This window comes from Leguminivora glycinivorella, chromosome 25 (genome assembly GCF_023078275.1).
Source record: "Leguminivora glycinivorella isolate SPB_JAAS2020 chromosome 25, LegGlyc_1.1, whole genome shotgun sequence".
Classification (NCBI taxonomy): domain Eukaryota; kingdom Metazoa; phylum Arthropoda; class Insecta; order Lepidoptera; family Tortricidae; genus Leguminivora; species Leguminivora glycinivorella.
Window position 1 is genome coordinate 984,925 of NC_062995.1, and position 18,039 is coordinate 1,002,963.

Genomic DNA, 18,039 nt, shown 5'->3' on the forward strand with positions numbered 1-18,039 from the left:
TGTCACTGCAATGTCACAGTTTCGTTTTCTTTCAACCCCTTATTTGCCAAGAGTGGCACTGAAGCTTTAGTAGTTTCATGTGTTCTGCCTACCCCTTTATGGGATACAGGCGTGATTGTATCATGATATCACGTCAATACACATTTTGAAAAAAAAAATTGTAGAGATCATCAGTGTAGTTAATGATAGTATTTAATAGGTGGCGCCAAAAATGAAGTACGATTCTTAGTATAAAGTATATAAATCCTATATATAATAAATAAATATTATAGGGCATTTCTTACTCAGATTGACTGAGGCCCACGGTAAGCTCAAGAAGGCTTGTGTTGTGGGTACTCAGACAAAGATATATATAATATATATACAAATATATACATAGAAAACATCCATGACTCAGGAACAAATATCTGTGCTCATCACACAAATAAATGCCCTTACCGGGATTGGAACCCTTGCTATCACATTAAATGGCGCAGTCAGTAGGATGACTATTTTTCAATTATTAAGGAAGTCTTGAATGATTCACGGTTATTTTAATAAGACTTATATTGATCGGGATATATACCGTGATTTTCTCGAGCTCCCGATATTTAGACACAGTTTACATACTCAAGGTATTTTTATTGCATACATACATACATACATACAATCACGCCTGTATCCCATAAAGGGGTAGGCAGAGCACATGAAACTACTAAAGCTTCAGGGCCACTCTTGGCAAACAAGGGGTTAAAAGAAAACGAAACTGTGACATTGCAGTGACAGGTTGCCAGCCTCTCGCCTACGCCACAATTTAACCCATATCCCATAGTCGCCTTCTACGACACCCACGGGAAGAAAGGGGTTTATTGCGGTTAATAGAAAATCAATAAAAACACAGTTTTCGGTTAAAAAGTTTATTTGCCCATATACTTATTCCAAGAAAATTCGAAACAAGCACATTACACACTACTTATCTGTATTTTTATCCCAATATATAAAAAAGTAAGCGCTGGTACCCTAGGGGTAAGTACATGCGACTTTCGTTCAGGAGGTCGCAGGTTCGAACCCCGGCTGGTATATAGGTGCATATATAGGTGCATATAAGTTTTTCGTAATTTATGTACGAAATGTCATTTGATATTTGCCAGTCGCTTTTCGGTGAAGGAAAACATCGTGAGGAAACCGGACTAATTCCAATAAGGTCTAGTTTACCCTTCGGGTGGAAGGTTAGATGGCGTCGTAAAAACTAGTGCCTATGCCAAATCTTGGGATTAGTTGTCTAAGCGGACCCCAGGCTCCCATGAGCCGTGGCAAATGCCGGGATAACGCAAGGATGATGATAAAAAAAACAGTGCCAGCTTTCCCCAATCTCCCCTAAGTCAGCTGTCACCTGCAAATCAAGACAAATGGCCTCCCTGTAAACAATTAATGCTTGCCTTGTCAATACTTTATATATATACCAACTCCCTTAATACTGAAATGTTTTAAGTCACGTCGAATTACTTCCTTCGTTTCTGTTAGACTAAATAAATATTGGGGACACCTTCCACAGATCAACTTAGCCCCAAACTAAGCAAAGCTTGTAATATGGGTGCTAAGCGACGATATACATACTAATATACATAGAAAACATCCATGACAAAGGAACAAATATCTGTGCTCATCACAGAAATAAATGCCCTTACCGGGATTCGAACCCAGGACCGCGGCTTAGCAGGCAGTGTCACTACCGACTGAGCCAGACCGGTCGAGAAATAAGTTTTTGACAAAAAATATACAACCAACTACTGGTAAAAGCTCTCTTGATTCTTCAAAAACGGATAAGACTGTTGCATTTTATTCAAAAGTGCAAAGTGAATGAATGAATTAGACTTTATTCGAAAGACATTTACAACATCAAAATAGGCTTGAATCTAGGAAAATAAGTAAATAAGTTTTTTTGCAAAAAAAACATTTTTGGCACAAGCTTTTACCGTACCCTTTCTTTCAACAGTCATCTACTGCTCTCCGAGACGTTTTTAAAAACCCCTTACTCGATGGGGATACCACGTTTCATAACAGAGTTCCTATGACCACCTTTCTGCTCCATCATCACATCCGCTCCATGATACCATAATATTGCATTGTCACGTGATCTACATTTGTGTGCAAAATTTCAGCTCAATCGGAAACCGGGAAGTGGGTCAGCTTCTGCGTTTTGACCCCAAACTAACATACTAACAAGGCAAGTTAAAAATAGTTATTTTCGCCTCACTAGTGGGTAAAGTAATTTGACCTTGAATAAAGTCAAATCAACTGCTTTAAAATTTATAAAAGTAGGTGAATCTAGTAATAAAGATGATTTACCACCTGTGGAACTACTGGAAGCAGGGATAAACGCATTTTTTGCGTTGTAGTTTCCTCTCTATAGTGAGGGGAAAAGTTTTGTGTTACACTCGTATTTTACTTCTCGTGTGTTAAAAAACTCGCAAGTTCAGGATTCTATTCTCGAACCACTCGCTTCGCTCGTGGTCCAGCTATAGAATCCTTTCACTTGCTCTTTTTTCAATTCCACACTCGGCGTTAAAATACAACTTTGCCCCCTTGTACCTATAACAAATAACTATTAGGTTTAGTTATATTATATTAAAGAGTACTATGGTTACAGAGTCACAATTTCGTTTTCTTTCGACCTTGCTATTAAGCAAAGAGTGGCAATAAGAATAAGACTTGAGTAGGTTCTTAGGTAGTTTCATGTGTTCCGCATACCCCTCTATCGTACCCGGATACAATACAGGCTTGATTATATATATATATATATATATATATATAAATATTAGTTACAAGTTTAGTTTTCAATTACTTAGTTTGATGTTTGTTATTGTTCTACAAGCGCTGATGGTCCAGCGGTAACAGCGTGGACTTTCATCTGGGGGTCGGGGTACAACCAATGAGTTTTTCTGAAACTTAAGTGCGAAATCGAAATGTCATTTGATATTTGCCAGTCGCTTTTCGGTGAAGGAAAACATCGTAAGTAAACCGGACTAATCCCAATATTAGTTACCCTTCGGGTTGGAAGGTCAGATGGCAGTCGCTTTCGTAACACACTATAGTGTCTACGTCGAATCTTGGGATTAGTTGTCAAAGCAGACCCCATGAGCCGTGGAAAACGCCGGGGCAACGCAAGGAGGATGATGACGATGTTTGTTATTGTTCTATTCAAATAAATACATCTCATTGACAAAATAAAAATCTGCCCTTGGTCCTTTTAATGCGCGACGTCGCAAATCTACTTACGCCCTTCTTATCCCCGAAGCGTAGGTGTCTGTTTATTCAATAGACAAATTGAATTCTTTATTGGCGAAGGAATTGTTCTAACTTCTCTTTAATAGAACTGCTAAAGTGGGCGTAAGTATTTTAGCGATTTTTCCCTCGTCGGCTTGTAGTTTTCTACGCAACAATTAAAAAGAGATTTTATTAAGAAGATTTTATTAACTTATAAAAATCAAATTCAATCCTAATCTAATAGCCAATAGGTAAAAAAATTGTCACACGATAGTCATTTGTCATACGATATTTTATCCTTCAACTCCTTCATACCAAAGAGGATCGAGTATTATAGAGAGTTACTGTCAAAGTAAAATTTAATGTGTAATCACAGTGCATAGACTGCCATCTCTCGACACAGGCTTAAAACTTTTGAACCTCAGTTTTGACAATTTGGCCCATATTCTTAGCTTGATATGTGTTAAAATGTTAAATATTAATATTAGCGCCATATAGCCGAGCGTCCCCCGAAGGTGTACCGTACCTTTTTCTCTATGGTTCTGAGGTACGTTTTTTTCTTAGACTGTCTATACGGAGTTACATAATGTCTTTGTTCATACTAATTCGGGTCTCCAAAAACAGACAGACGAATCTATATTTTTATGTCTTTCCCCAGGATAATTTATATAGGATTTACAGTCACCATACTAAGAATCGTACCTCATTATTTTAGCGCCACCTATTAAATACCATCATAACTACACTGATGATGCCTACAATTTTTTTTTTTAATGTGTATTGACGTGATATTATTCTGGCGTCTGGTTGAGGTATCTGGTGACCTGGCGACTTCCTCGCACAACGTATCAGCATTGCGATACAGCGAGGAAATGTCGCTAGTATCCTTGGTACAATGCCTCAAGGGCCTATTTTACATTAGCTAAGTTAAGCTAAGCTAAGTTTAGTCTTAGTTTCTTATCATCACTACATAGTATAAAACAAAGTCGCTTTCTCTGTCCCTATGTCCCTATGTATGCTTAAATCTTTAAAACTACGCAACGGATTTTGATGCGGTTTTTTTTAATAGATAGAGTGATTGTAGAGGAAGGTTTACATGTAGGTATAGTACCCGTGCGAAGCCGGGGCGGGTCGCTAGTATATTATGTTAATACGTTCATGTAAAAAAAAAGATAATATTTGGTGTTATCAATATGGCTCGTCGATGATTCCGTAAGGTTTAGGAATGCACGCGTTTTATGAAGACAATTGGCCGCTGAGCATCAAGAGGGAATGATGCAGCGGATGAACTGGCCCGAGAAGGATCAGACACACCGGCATATGGACCCGAATCCATCATACCCCTACCAGTATCATATAGGAAAAACCAACTTATTCAACACCACAAAGAATCACACAACAAATACTGGGTTGAATTAGACACATGTAGACAAACCAAAGAAATTCTTGCTGAACCTATTACGAAGCTCACAAAAATCCTACTCAGAACACCCAGACGGCAACTGCGCAAAATAGTAGGATTAATTACAGGACACAATACACTGAACAAACACCTCAATAACATAGGTATAACCGATAGCCCCATGTGCAGGGCGTGCATGAAGCAGAAGAGACCACCAAACACTTTATTCTGGAGTGTAAACAGGTAGAAGTATATAGAAACAAGTACCTAGGTACGCCGAACACACTAAAAGAGGTATTTAGCAACCTGAAAACACTGCTAGGATTTGTAGAGGAGCTGGGGTGGCTAGAGCAGTGCTACCTCGTCAAATTCACGCAAAATAGGCACAATAGTTGTCGACTTGCGGAAAATGCCCAATAAAACTAACTAACTCAAACAACCCAGGCTTAGGCTGCAAGCCAAGTATGGATTGGATAAAATTTGCCCAAAACATAAATCAGCAACGTACAAAAATAGTGTCACGGCAATGGGTGTCAAAATTTTTAATCATCTTCCTTATGATTTAAAGAAGTTACCACTGGAGGCTTTCAAGAAGAAAATGTATGCTTGGCTAACAGATATGTGTTTCTATAGTCTTAACGAATATTTCACAAGTACTCATAATTAATTTAAGTTTGTATTTTGTCCTGCATGATAAGATGTGTACCTAACTATTGTATACCTTACACTGGTAGAAAATGGAGATACCTACTATGTAATACGACCATCTGTATAACCTGTTTTCATACAATAAATACATTTTACTTTACTTTACTTTAACTAACTAACTAACTAACTGGCCGCTGAGCCCTACATTTCTCAAATTTGCCGCCTTTTTTAACCGCCTTCCAAATCTCAAGGGAAGGGGTTCTCAATTCGTCTGTATTTTTTTTTTAATGTTTGTTCCTCGATATCTCCGTCGTTACTGGACCGATTTTGAATTTTTTTTTTGATTGAATGTATATGCATACAGATTGGTCCCATTTTTCTCAGAACCAGAACTGATGATGGGATCCTGGAGAAATCGAGGGAACTCCTCAAATCTGAAAGGTATACATATGGTGATTTTTGTGTTTTTAAAGGAACAGCATGCATTTACGTACGGAACAGTCACATTTGGTGCAGTGGAACTCCTGATGATGGTCAGAATGGAACTCCTCAAATCTGAACGGCACACTTATAGTAACTTTGGTATTTTTATAAGAACAGCATGCACTTACGTCCAGAACAGTGATATTTGGTGCAGTGGAACTGCTGATGAAGAGTGAGCCGCCCCTGGTTAGAGTTCCGTTTTGATAATCATTCTCATCTGTAAGTACTTCAGAATCATCCAAATTTCAAAATTGGTTCAGAAATGACGGAGATATCGAATAACAAACATTAAAAAATATACAGACGAATTGATAACATAATCCAACATTTGAAAGTATTTATCACCAGAACCCCAATGGAAGGCGGTTTTTTTTTCTTAAAAATTATTAGTGCCAAGATTTGGTTGATCGTCTATATTTACTTCAACATAGTAAGGTGAACCTACTTAGCAGTAATCTTACAATGATGCAGCTTCCTCCAGCTAAATGAATAATGGCGTCTGATTGAGCAGATGTCGGCTTAATCAGCGCAGAGGACATACACTACGACTATAGTCTTCTATACAATCCATACTAATATTATAAATGGGAAAGTGTGTGTTTGTTTGTCCGTCTTTCACGGCAAAACGGAGCGACGAGGAGTGATTTTTTAAGTGGAGATAGTTGAAGGGATGGAGAGTGACATAGGCTACTTTTTGTCTCTTTCTAACGCGAGCGAAGCCGCGGGCAAAAGCTAGTAGAGATATATATAGAGATTTTTCGTGTAGCCACTAACCATAGCCACCATTTTTTTTTACATGATAAACCCAATGCGATATTGTAATAATAAGTAATCAACTTACCCACACTTAAATACGTATTTAATTGAGCCCACAGATGTCATATAAACCATAGATCAAGCAAAACGTATCTACTTAGCGTGTCAAATGAACTCAGTGAAATCCACTGAGTTGTCCGTCTTTAATCGCAGCTTGCAGCTTTCGGGCGTCAATTTTTGTAAGTTGAAGTCAACAAAAACATTAAAAATGCCTCGTTACATGATATTTAATTGCAACAACATAAAACTTATCAACACTTAAGGGCCTGAGACATATTTAAAATCACAGGCAAGTAACAACTTCAGTACAAAATCTGACACGCTCGGCCGCCATACAAATAAATGAACTCGTTTCTTCTATCTAAATCTAATTCTGTGATTGAGCCACTATATTTTTTATTTATTTATTTGAAAACAACTGATTAAGATGTAAATAAAGTGACACAGGTAATAAATATAAACCTCTGTAAGTAATGAAAACGCTGCCAGCATTTTCTCGCTGCATTGTCAAGCTTATTTACAATTTTTATGAGTATTTTATCCAAGTCTACAATTAACCTCGAAGTTTAACAATTTCTCTGTTTTGCCCGAAGGTTGACTGGTAGAGAATGCCTTACAGCATTAAGTCCGCCTTGTGTACAACTGTATTTTCTTTTGTGCAATAAAGATTAAATAAATAAGTTAATAATATAGGTATCTATTATCTAATGACTCAACCTAACCATGAGAGTTTTGAACGATTCACGGTTATTTTCATTAGACTTATATAAATAAATAAATATTGGGGACACCTTACACAAATCAACTTAGCCCTAAACTAAGCAAAGCTTGTACTATGGGTGCTAAGCGACGATATACATACTTAAATAGATAAATACATACTTATATACATAGAAAACATCCATGACTCGGGAACAAATATCTGTGCTCATCACACAAATAAATGCCCTCGCCGGGATTCCAACCGAGGCCCAGGTGTCAAAATTAAAATTTAAATAAATCTTTGTCACGGTCATGGATTTAAGGGTCAAGTGTTATGTCTTTGTCATGATTTCGCCAAAGAAAAGGTTTTTCCCCTCACTAGCTCGGAAACACGTGTTTTGTCCTTTAATACCAGCGGGTAAAAACGCATTTTATCCACTAGTGGGTAAAGTAATTTGACCTTGAATAAAGTCAAATTAACTGCTTTAAAATTGATAAAAGTAGGTGAATCTAGTAATAAAGATGATTTACCACCTGTGGAACTACTGGAAGCAGTGATAAACGCATTTTTTGCGTTGTAGTTTCCTCGCTATAGTGAGGGGAAAAGTTTTGTGTTACGCTCGGGTGCAAATGTATTTTACTTCTCGTGTGTTAAAAAACTCGCAAGTTCAGGATTCTATTCTCGAACCACTCGCTTCGCTCGTGGTTCAACTATAGAATCCTTTCACTTGCTCGTTTTTCAATTCCACACTCGGCGTTAAAATACAACTTTGCCCCCTTGTATAACAAATAACTATTATATGAAGACAATTGGTCAGTGAACATTGCATTTTTCAATCGGTTGTTTTACTGACATATCACATCTTGCATACATCGCTCCACACTTCAAGGCAGTCAGACTATTGTGTTTGTGTTGTGCACACGGATCTGTTCATACGGCTTAAGTGAAGAATGTGTGAGTCGATTCTTTGATAATATAGATTATGTTTTATTAGGCAGGCGTCCGGTTTTTTATCCATAGCCCAGTATTTAGTCCATCACTTTCATCAAAATAGCCCAGTTCATTTTCGATTCCATTAACTCTCAAATAGTCCTTACACCCTGGCGGGTGTCGCCTCTGCGTGTGTCCCATGATGCGGGCAAGGGCAACATCTACTCGGTGTACCCCTTACATTACATTAGAGTGTCAAAAGGGCCTCTACGCATTGGATTCGGCCCCGCGCACGCCTCCCAAAGGTCCGGAACACCATTGTTCCGTGATGAGAAAGACATACAAATATAGATTTAAAGGTACATAAATATTCTTACGCCCCGAGTTACACACTTTGTTTTTCGTCACATTTGCAGTATAAAAAATATGTAAAAAGATAAAAATAAGTTAAATCTGTTACTAAAAATTTCATAACTCCCTAGGGAGAGCGATTTTTCTATAACTCCCGCTCCGCCTGCGTGCAATATTTAGTGTGCGAGTGTGATGAAATACTACATTACGATACAAGGGCGTAAAAAAGGAAGTTCGAAACGAGTGGCGATAAATTAAAACACGACCGAAGGGAGTGTTTTAAATCGACACGAGTTACGAATTTCCTTTTCGCACGTGTATCGTACGGCGTTTTTCAGTACAGATGAGCCTCCGAAGTTTTGACCTGGCCTATAATGAACCACTTTTCTAACTAGTGCGTAAAAAAACACCATCTGTACTGAAAATAGAATTTAAATGGCTAGTAGTGGATATATTATTGAACAAAATGTTTTGAAATATTTTTTCTCGTGAATCATCAATATAAGTATTAATTGTTCAGGCAATTAATTATAGAAGGAACGAAATCAGAACAAAACTAGGCCAAAGTCATTGATGCGTATATCATTACTCTACCTGTGTTACATTGTACGGAATTTGTACCTACTGATTCAGTTGGTTCGACATCGTACGGTCTCGGACTTTAATATGCTAGTTTAGTTTCCTATATTTGTTTTTTATCATGCAGAGACGAAGGTGTGAATTTTTCCATTTTTTCTTTAATTTAAAAATAATTATGTCGTTTCCTATACTTGAAATGAAATATTTTTCAGTACATATGGTGTTTTTTTTTACGCACTAGTGCGAGAAGTGGTTCATTATATGCATGGTCAAAACTTCGGAGTGCTATCTGTACTGAAAAACGTCGTACGATACACGTGCGAAAAGGAAATTCGTTACTCGTGTCGATTTAAAACACTCCCTACGGTCGTGTTTTAATTTATCGCTACTCGTTTCGAACTTCCTTTTTAGGGTTCCGTACCTCAAAGAGGAAAAACGGAACCCTTATAGGATCACTCGTGTGTCTGTCTGTCCCTCTGTTACAGCCGATTTCTCCGAAACTACTGGACCGATTTACTTGAAATTTGGTACACATATGTAAACCTGTGGCCCAAAGACGGACATGTAATTTAATTAAATGAAATTTAATCATAGGGGTCACTTTTGGGGGGTAAACTTGAAAATTAAAAATCAAAGTTATTAACACTATATTGTGTTATATATCAAATGAAAGAGCATTTTATGAGCATTTGAAACATATTTTTGTTTAATTTTTTATTTTGGTACTTTAGAAGTAATTTAAGAAAATAGACAAAAAATGACCATTCCCCCCCCCTTATCTCCGAAACTACTTAGCGTAAAATTTTCAAAAAAATACACGAGATAGCCCTCTACCTGTAGATTACAGGAAAACCTATTAGAAATCTACAGTCAAGCGTAAGTCGGACTTACGAGAAAAAAACTCAAATTAAGATTTTCACTCACTGACGCTGCAAGCAGTTACTAAACGTCTTAAAATGTTGTAAGCGTGATGGACAGGTAGAAAGAAATTCATTTCTGTCTTTTTCTTTTTAGAATCTGTTCAATTTTTTTTTTCATTTGGCAAAATGACTTAAGTTCCTACTAAAAAGGAGGCGCTTAAGACCGTTTGTAAGTGGACTGAGCAAAATTTTGTACAAATCGGTCCAAAAAAAGGTCTCTGTTGACGAACACATAGAATTTGTGCCACCGACAGCCCAAATCTGAAGTCCATTTTGCTCTATCTCTTATCGTTTCCGAGATATATACGTAGTCTTGAAAGTGCGAAAAGTTAACTTTGCCATCACAGTCGTTCAGGCGCTCATGAGTTCTTTGTATGGAAAAGTCGAAAACCGACTCGCACTTGACCAATGTTCATAGAACGTTGTGGTTTTTTACGACTGACGACGTTCGAATGTTTTGTTCGGAAATGTTTGAGCCGGTTTCTCTGAAACGTCGCCGGCGGCGGGTGGTTCGACGGGCGAAGGTCACACGCCGCACGCGACGGTCTGTATTCGTTTTGTACAATAGCAACGGACGGCGGGTGGCGTCTTGATATGGAAAATGACTGACTTCACTAAAGATAATGATGAACTCATTGAGGTAGTACTAGAGAGGACACTGCGAACAAAAAGTTTGCGCTACAAACATAAGTCCATTGGACTTATGTTTCTGCCTGCACACAAATAAAATGTAAAAATGCCTTCCTGCGCAAAAATATGCTGTTTAAGCCATACGAGAAAATCGAATAAAACTGACGTGTCACATTTCATCGGTTAGTATACACGCTATGTTAATCGATCTTTATTTAAGTAATTAGTTCAATGAAGGGACGCGCTCCTCAAACGCGAATAACGCGAAGCTATCGCTGCCATTTTGTTGAACGAAATCATAGATTAATCGCATCATAATCGCACAGACTTGACATGTAGGTAATGAAGTATAGTAATTGTGATTATATTCTGTTTGTAATATATAAAAGAGAAATGTTAAATTTATTTCACGTTATACTTATGAATACACACAGTTCTAACACGAGTTGTAATCGATATTTTTATACAATAATAACCTATGATTTTCTTCAAGGGCAATTAAATAAAAAACCTATAGGTATATGAAAAAATCAATAATGTATTTTTGTTTCACTTAGTAGAACTTAAACATAGCACAATGTATGATAGTGATAAAATTAAACTACATACCCCCTTATTCATAAACGTTCACTAAAGTTATCAAGCCGATAAAGTTCGTTTGTCCCTTTCTACGAGTATCACACCAATACGTCGAAAAGGGACAAACGAACTTTATCGGCTTGATAACTTTAGTGTACGTTTATGAATAAGGGGGTTAGTATTTTACAAAAAGTATAAAAAAAGGTCTACACTAAGAGTGTCGCGTCTAGGTGGTCATTGGTCAAGTCTTACTCTATGACACGGTACCTCCCCACGCATGCGCCGCGCGCTGCCGGCCGGAGCACAGACTTTGTTTGGGGTGTAATTTCTAGTATGTTAGTACATAGTAATTCAATGGATGAATTGTACTTCTGTGAACTGTTTTCGATATACTTAATCGAATATATGATGTAAATTTTTCTTTACTACAATGCAAGTGTTTGAGTACCAAGTTAAAAATTTAACTTTCTTTTTGCCGGTTTCATACAAAAATATCGTTTGACTGTCTCTTTTTTTGGGTAATATCAATATTTATATGGAAACGGATTAAGTCGCGTATAATATTCACTCTCTAAGAATTACAATGTAAGTATTTTTGCATTCATTTTGATCAGAGCACAACACAACAGTTCAAAAATCAGTCTACCAGAGCTTCTGAGTTCCGTCGCCGACGACGGGTGACCAAGGGTCAGAAAACCCACGCACCCGCGACCGACGGCGTGTGGCACAGCGGCACATGCGACTCACATCCAGACGCCGCCGAGCGCGTGTGACGGGCGTGATTATCGCCGCGCCGCAGAGGACGCGCTGAGGGGGGGCGGTGCCTACAGCAGTTGTAGTTGTATGCATACCTAGCTCACGCACACAGACGCGTCCGCTGGCGCCGCCAGGGGCGGCTCACTCCGCTATCCTATCGCCGCGCTACAAGTATATCCTGGCGGCCGCGAGTTCGCGGCCTACTCAGGGGTGGCGCACATTCTCACGGAATGCACGTTCGCACTTTCTATTGTTACTTTACGTCGCGAGGTTTTTTAAGCGATGTCCGCGGGTGGAATGGCTAATAATACTTAGTTAAATAGACATATTGAATAAAATAAATACCAAAAGATATTCTTATACAGATCTACTACTGATTAAGTCCCACGGAAAAGTTCAATAAGGCTTGTGATGTTGGAACCTTGAACAAAAATATATAAATACAGCGTATATACCTAGAAAGTACTCAAGACTTGAATATAATAATATAACATTTAATGTGAGTATTAATTCGTTTGGATCCATTGGTAACCCTATCACCGGACGCCGCGCACGTGCGGCTAGTTTCTTTGTAAGAATGTTGTAGGTATTTAAAAAGGCGGCATTTCGGAAACATAAAGCAGTGGGCCTTCTTTACTTGTGCTATTATATATTCTGTGGCGCCGCGCTGGTGTCCGCGTGCGCTCTCTGCAGTGTGCGCTGCCGCTGCCACGAAACGTTTACCTACTCCGTGTAATACTGATAAAAGAAAGTATTGACATGAATTCACACGTTTCGGAAATGACTGTAGGTATTTTAAGTATTTTAGCACAATATGTTTTTTGCCTCTTATTGCCTATTATACAATATATACATACCTACTATGGCAATTCTATCACAGGGCAGAATATGCAGAAGCCGTGCAGAAGCCACATGGTGGTCTGTGGCAGAAACTCAATAGACATTTTTAGAGTTTTTAAAATAAGTACCTAAGTAGGTACGTGAAGTAACATGGTAAATTAAAAAAATATCATTAGATACTTTTTTTTAATACTACGTCGGTGGCAAACAAGTATACGGTCCGCCTGGTGGAAAGCGGTCACCGTAACCTATGGACGCCTGCAACTCAAACAGTGTCACATGCGCGTTGCCACCCATTAGAAACTTGTACATTCCCTTTTGCTGTGTTAAGTAAGTACACAGCAAAAGGAGTGTACAAGTTCCAAGGAGGGTTCGGGTTGCCGACGACTCAAAGGACAATAGACGGAACAAGTTAGTCCCGTAAGTCCTCCCATCATCAGCACACCGCACCCTCGTTGAGCTCTGGCAGCCTTACTCACCGGCAGGAACACAACACTATGAGTAGGGTTTAGTGCTATTTGGCTGCGGTCTTCTGTAAGGCGGAGGTACTACCCCAGTTGGGCTCTGCTCTAGATTCGAGCGAGACGATATCCGCTGTGCTGTGCCCTACCACACAAAGCGGAATATCATTCGCTATGCCCTACCTCCTACAACTTATTGCGAAGGTGTAAACAATTTCCTTCGTTTTGCCACATATCAATAATTACCTATCTATATTAAATTCATTATTCCGTATACATTACATTTTTACAGTACGGTAATACTCACCCCGTTATTCATAAACGTACACTAAGTTATCAAGCCGATAAAGTTCGCTTGTCCCTTTCCGACGTATTGGAGTGATAGAAACTATAGAAAGGGACAAACGAACTTTATCGGCTGGATAACTTTAGTGTACGTTTATGAATAAAGGTGTTAAAATTTATAGCTACGAAATTTTACATAAAACACCTACTTTAAAATAAAATAAAAAATGTTGAATTTGGTTAACATTATAAAAGACCTCACGCAAGCTGTGCTAATTAGTTCGCGAATTCGTCGAGAGGTGGCGCTAAACACAATTATGCTCATTAGAGAACCTATACTTCTAGCCTAGCCCAGTCTTTAGACTTATGTGAGTAACGTAAAAGTACCTAATAGTTTTGTAGGTACGGAACCCTCGGTGGGCGAGTCCGACTCGCTCTTGGCCGGTTTTTACGCACTTGTATCGTAATGTACTATTATGCACTGTACGAAATAAAGCACCACCTAATTAGAAGAAACATATGAGCAGTAGTTATTATTAAACATTATCTTATACTATTAAACGAGCAATTCTTGTATATTTATTTATTTATTTATTTATTTATATATACCGACGATCTCGGAAACCGCTCTAACGATTTCGCTGAAATTTGTTTTGTGGGAGTTTTCGGGGGTGAAAAATCGATCTAGCGTAGCCTTAGATCCCGGAAAACGCGAATTTTCGAGTTTTCATGAGTTTTTCTTTCGCATTTGTAAACGTAAAATATGGTCCTTAATTTCGCCGCGCGCGCATCGATTCCGCTTAGCTCAGTCGCACGAGGTCGGTCTAATGTACGCAGATAGATCGTAGGTGTCAGGGTTTCGAATCCCGGTCAGAAATTAAGTTTTTGTTTTTTGTCTTTTTTTTTTTGTTTTTGTATTTATAAGAGTTTTTTTTTTATCTAAAGACGTGATATATTAAAATAGAACCGAGCGAAGCTCGGTCGCCCAGATATTTTCTATTTAATGAGTCGTGACGTCAATCCTCAGTATGTCATAATAATTCCATATTAGCAAATCGTTTTGACAGTTCTTAAAAAGAAGCTGGATTTGACTAGTAGGAAAGTAGCCTATTGTTGATTCACTTCTAGCTCATTTTATACTGGAAATCTCATAGTTAAGCATAGTTATATGAGCTAGAAGAGGATCAACAATCAAAAAGTCAGTGAATGTACCTGAGTACCTACACAAAATAGTCCCCCCCCCCCCCCAAAGCTCAGAAACACGGTTTTTGTCCTTTAATACCAGGCGGGTACAAAACGCATTTTATCCACTAGTGGATTAAGTAATTTGACCTTGAGTATAAACAAATTTTATGCTTCGAAATTGATAAAGCGATGAAAATGATTTACCGCCTATGGAACTACTGGAAGCAGTGATAAACGTGTTTTTTTACGTTGTACTTTCCTCGCTATAGTGAGGGGAAAGTTTTGTGTTACATACAAATGGGTGCAAATGTATTTTACTTCTCGTGTGTTGAAAAACTCGCCAAAATGAGGATTCTGTTCTCGAACCACTCGCTTCGCTCGTGGTTCAACAATGGAATCCTTTCACTTGCTCGTTTTTCATTACATACCCGACGTTAAAATACAACTTTGCACCCCTGTATAACAAATAACTATTTCACCACACCAACACAGAACAAAATATTAACTACCTCTATAAAACATCAAACTTAATCAAATTCATCAATTTATTTCGAATCATCATTAATAGGAAAAAGGTAAAATTCTATGAAATTACTTTGCACCCTTGTGGATAAAATGCAACTTTGCTATCTGTTTTCGAAGAATTAAGAGAGCTTTTACTAGTTAGTGTGGCGAAATAGGACCGTCCATCTACAAAGTGTGTGGGTACAAGGGCTGGCGTATTCTATACAAATCACCTAGCATGCCCAATCTCCTTCCTTCCTATATGTGAGAAAACCCTACACTCCTAGGGATGTAAATGGAAAAAAAAACAAATGTTTAACCTAAACAAATGTTTTTTTTTCAGAATTATGAAAAAAAACACGAAAAAAGCCGAGCACTCTGGTTTTTTTTCTAAATATGTTTTTTTTTTCAGATGAACAAATAATACGACATTAACGGTTTTTCGTGAGTTGTAACGTGTTTCAATAACAATAACATACACATACATACATACAATCACGCCTGTATCCAATCAACCAACAATAACAATAACAATAACGTACCAATAACAATCACGCTGTATCAATAACAATAACGTACATTTTAATTCAATTAACATTCAATATACAAACGTTTATTGGGGAATCCCCGATGCTACGTGTAGCGTGGAGAGGCGTTGGTGTTGCCAACAGTAAATTTATAGTGATAACTACCAACTACAGATTTCGTAAATGTTACTTTTATAAGACCAGAAATTAAGTTATTTGATTAAATTCGTTTAATAGTTAACATTAAGTCTAAAAAAACCGTATAAAAGTATTAACTACTGAGATTTCGTACTTTAAAAAAAAAACATACTCCAGAAAAAAAACTGTTTTTTTTTTCACGGTTTTTTCATATTTTTTTTCAAGCCACAAAAAAAGCCGTTTTTTTGCAACCCTATACACTCCTAAATAAAAATAATAATATTGTTACAGGGCCACTAATATTCCTATCACTACTATCAACAACAAGATGCCTGCCGCTAGAAGATAAAGATCCAACGCCCACCACAGAGAATATAGAAAATCTTCAAAAAACAATAAATGTTGTCTCTTACATACAAAACTTTAAAAACGTCATGGCCGACTACGTAAACACAGAATATAATCTAACCGAGCATGATATGGAAAAAATAAAACAGACATTAGAAGTATTTCTAGTAAACTTCGCGAATGATTTGCGAGAGACAGTTGAAGATCAACAGAAGAACGTGACATTTGAAAAAGAGCGCGAAAAAATTCAAGATGGCGCCCCCGACGATACGTTTGAGGAGATAAGGGATAGGATTATGAGCGAATTTCCTGAGATAAAAGAGGAAACTGCAGATGTGATAGTGTTTAAGTTGAGGAAGAATTTGTTTGAGACGCGGCAGAAGATTGATTATGTTATTAAAACGTCGGAGAGGGAATTTGAATATGCTATAGCTTAGTTTTTCTGTAATTATTAAAGTGTTGTGATAGTTTCCTGGTCTACATGCTCTAGTTTTTATCAACACAACAAAAAGTATAATAAAGACGGTCAAGCAAACTTTGTCACTAAAAACAGGAGACAGAAAAATTTTGGGTTCTTCGGTCAATTTTCTTATACAGCGTAGGTCTTCCCCCTTGACTTCCGATGTCGGAATCATCCGACGAGCCATAACATTTAAAAATTGATTGAAAATGTATGGGCGAAGAATTATTTCCCATAGAAAATTTCCATTTCGCGCCATTTTTTGTGCGAAGATTTGGTTGACCGTCTAGTTTAAATAAATAAAATAAAAAGCTTTTATATCAAGCATAATGCTCCCATTAGTTAGAACTAGCTTAAAACTAAATATAATAAAAATTAAATTGTCTTAACACTGTATAGTTTACGTCCATACAATATAGTGTAATTATAAATAGCATATCGTCACTACTTTGAAAAAAACATGTATCTTCGTCTGTCAATGAAAAGAAAATTGTAGTAAGTATGTATGGAATGCATATAGACTTACTGCGTTTTAACTTTGAGGAGCAGCGTGAGATACGAGATTTTTTTAAAGTAGTGACGATAGATACATGCATTGTTTACACAGAGAACCTCCTATAGAGTAGAAATCTTGTATATTTTGTTCGCGATACGAGTGACCAGTGTTTGGGGTGCGAGGAGCGGGCGGGGAATGTGTTAAGCGCGCTGTGATTGGCCGTTTCAAGGACGGCGGGCAGTCGCGCCAGATGAAAAGGGACAGAAGTATGACTGTCCCTCTACTGACGCATAAGTGGCCAATGTAAGTTGACCTATGCCGGCTCTGAATAAATTATAATTATGACTTATTTGTGGAATGTAATGCCGTCTGTTTTTATATTTGAGCTTCTTGTTACCTTTCCACACCATTTCACACTACAGGTGGACATCTTTAAGGCATCAAAATACCCTTTTCCAATTTTTTAGTGCGAAAAACACGCGCTGCTTTCGGGTCTGTTACTTGGTCGATACTGATCGGGCACGGCGAGCGCCCGCGCTTATATCAGTGCAAATACTAGGAAGGCTGGCGACCGCGAGTCGTCTTGTAATGGATGTCTATAGGGGTTGGTCTGTGATTGTTTACTATGCTATGGGGGTTATGTTAATCGCTATTTTCTCAGCAATTTCGGCGCAGTTCATACATGTGTTTTCTAGGTAGACGATCAATTAAGGCTCATTTTAGTTTATTATAAATGAAACAAAATGTATACT

The 18,039-nt window shown here is 37.8% G+C and overlaps 1 protein-coding gene across 1 annotated transcript in view; it reads left to right on the forward strand.

The window, feature by feature from the left end:
- LOC125239443 overlaps positions 1-17,347 on the forward strand; it is a 42,709-nt gene extending 25,362 nt beyond the window's left edge. Inside the window, exon 5 of the mRNA XM_048147021.1 lies at positions 16,275-17,347. The gene's annotated coding sequence lies outside the window, so the exon portion shown is untranslated. The remainder of the gene's footprint in view (positions 1-16,274) is intronic.
- The last annotated feature ends 692 nt before the right edge of the window (positions 17,348-18,039 follow it).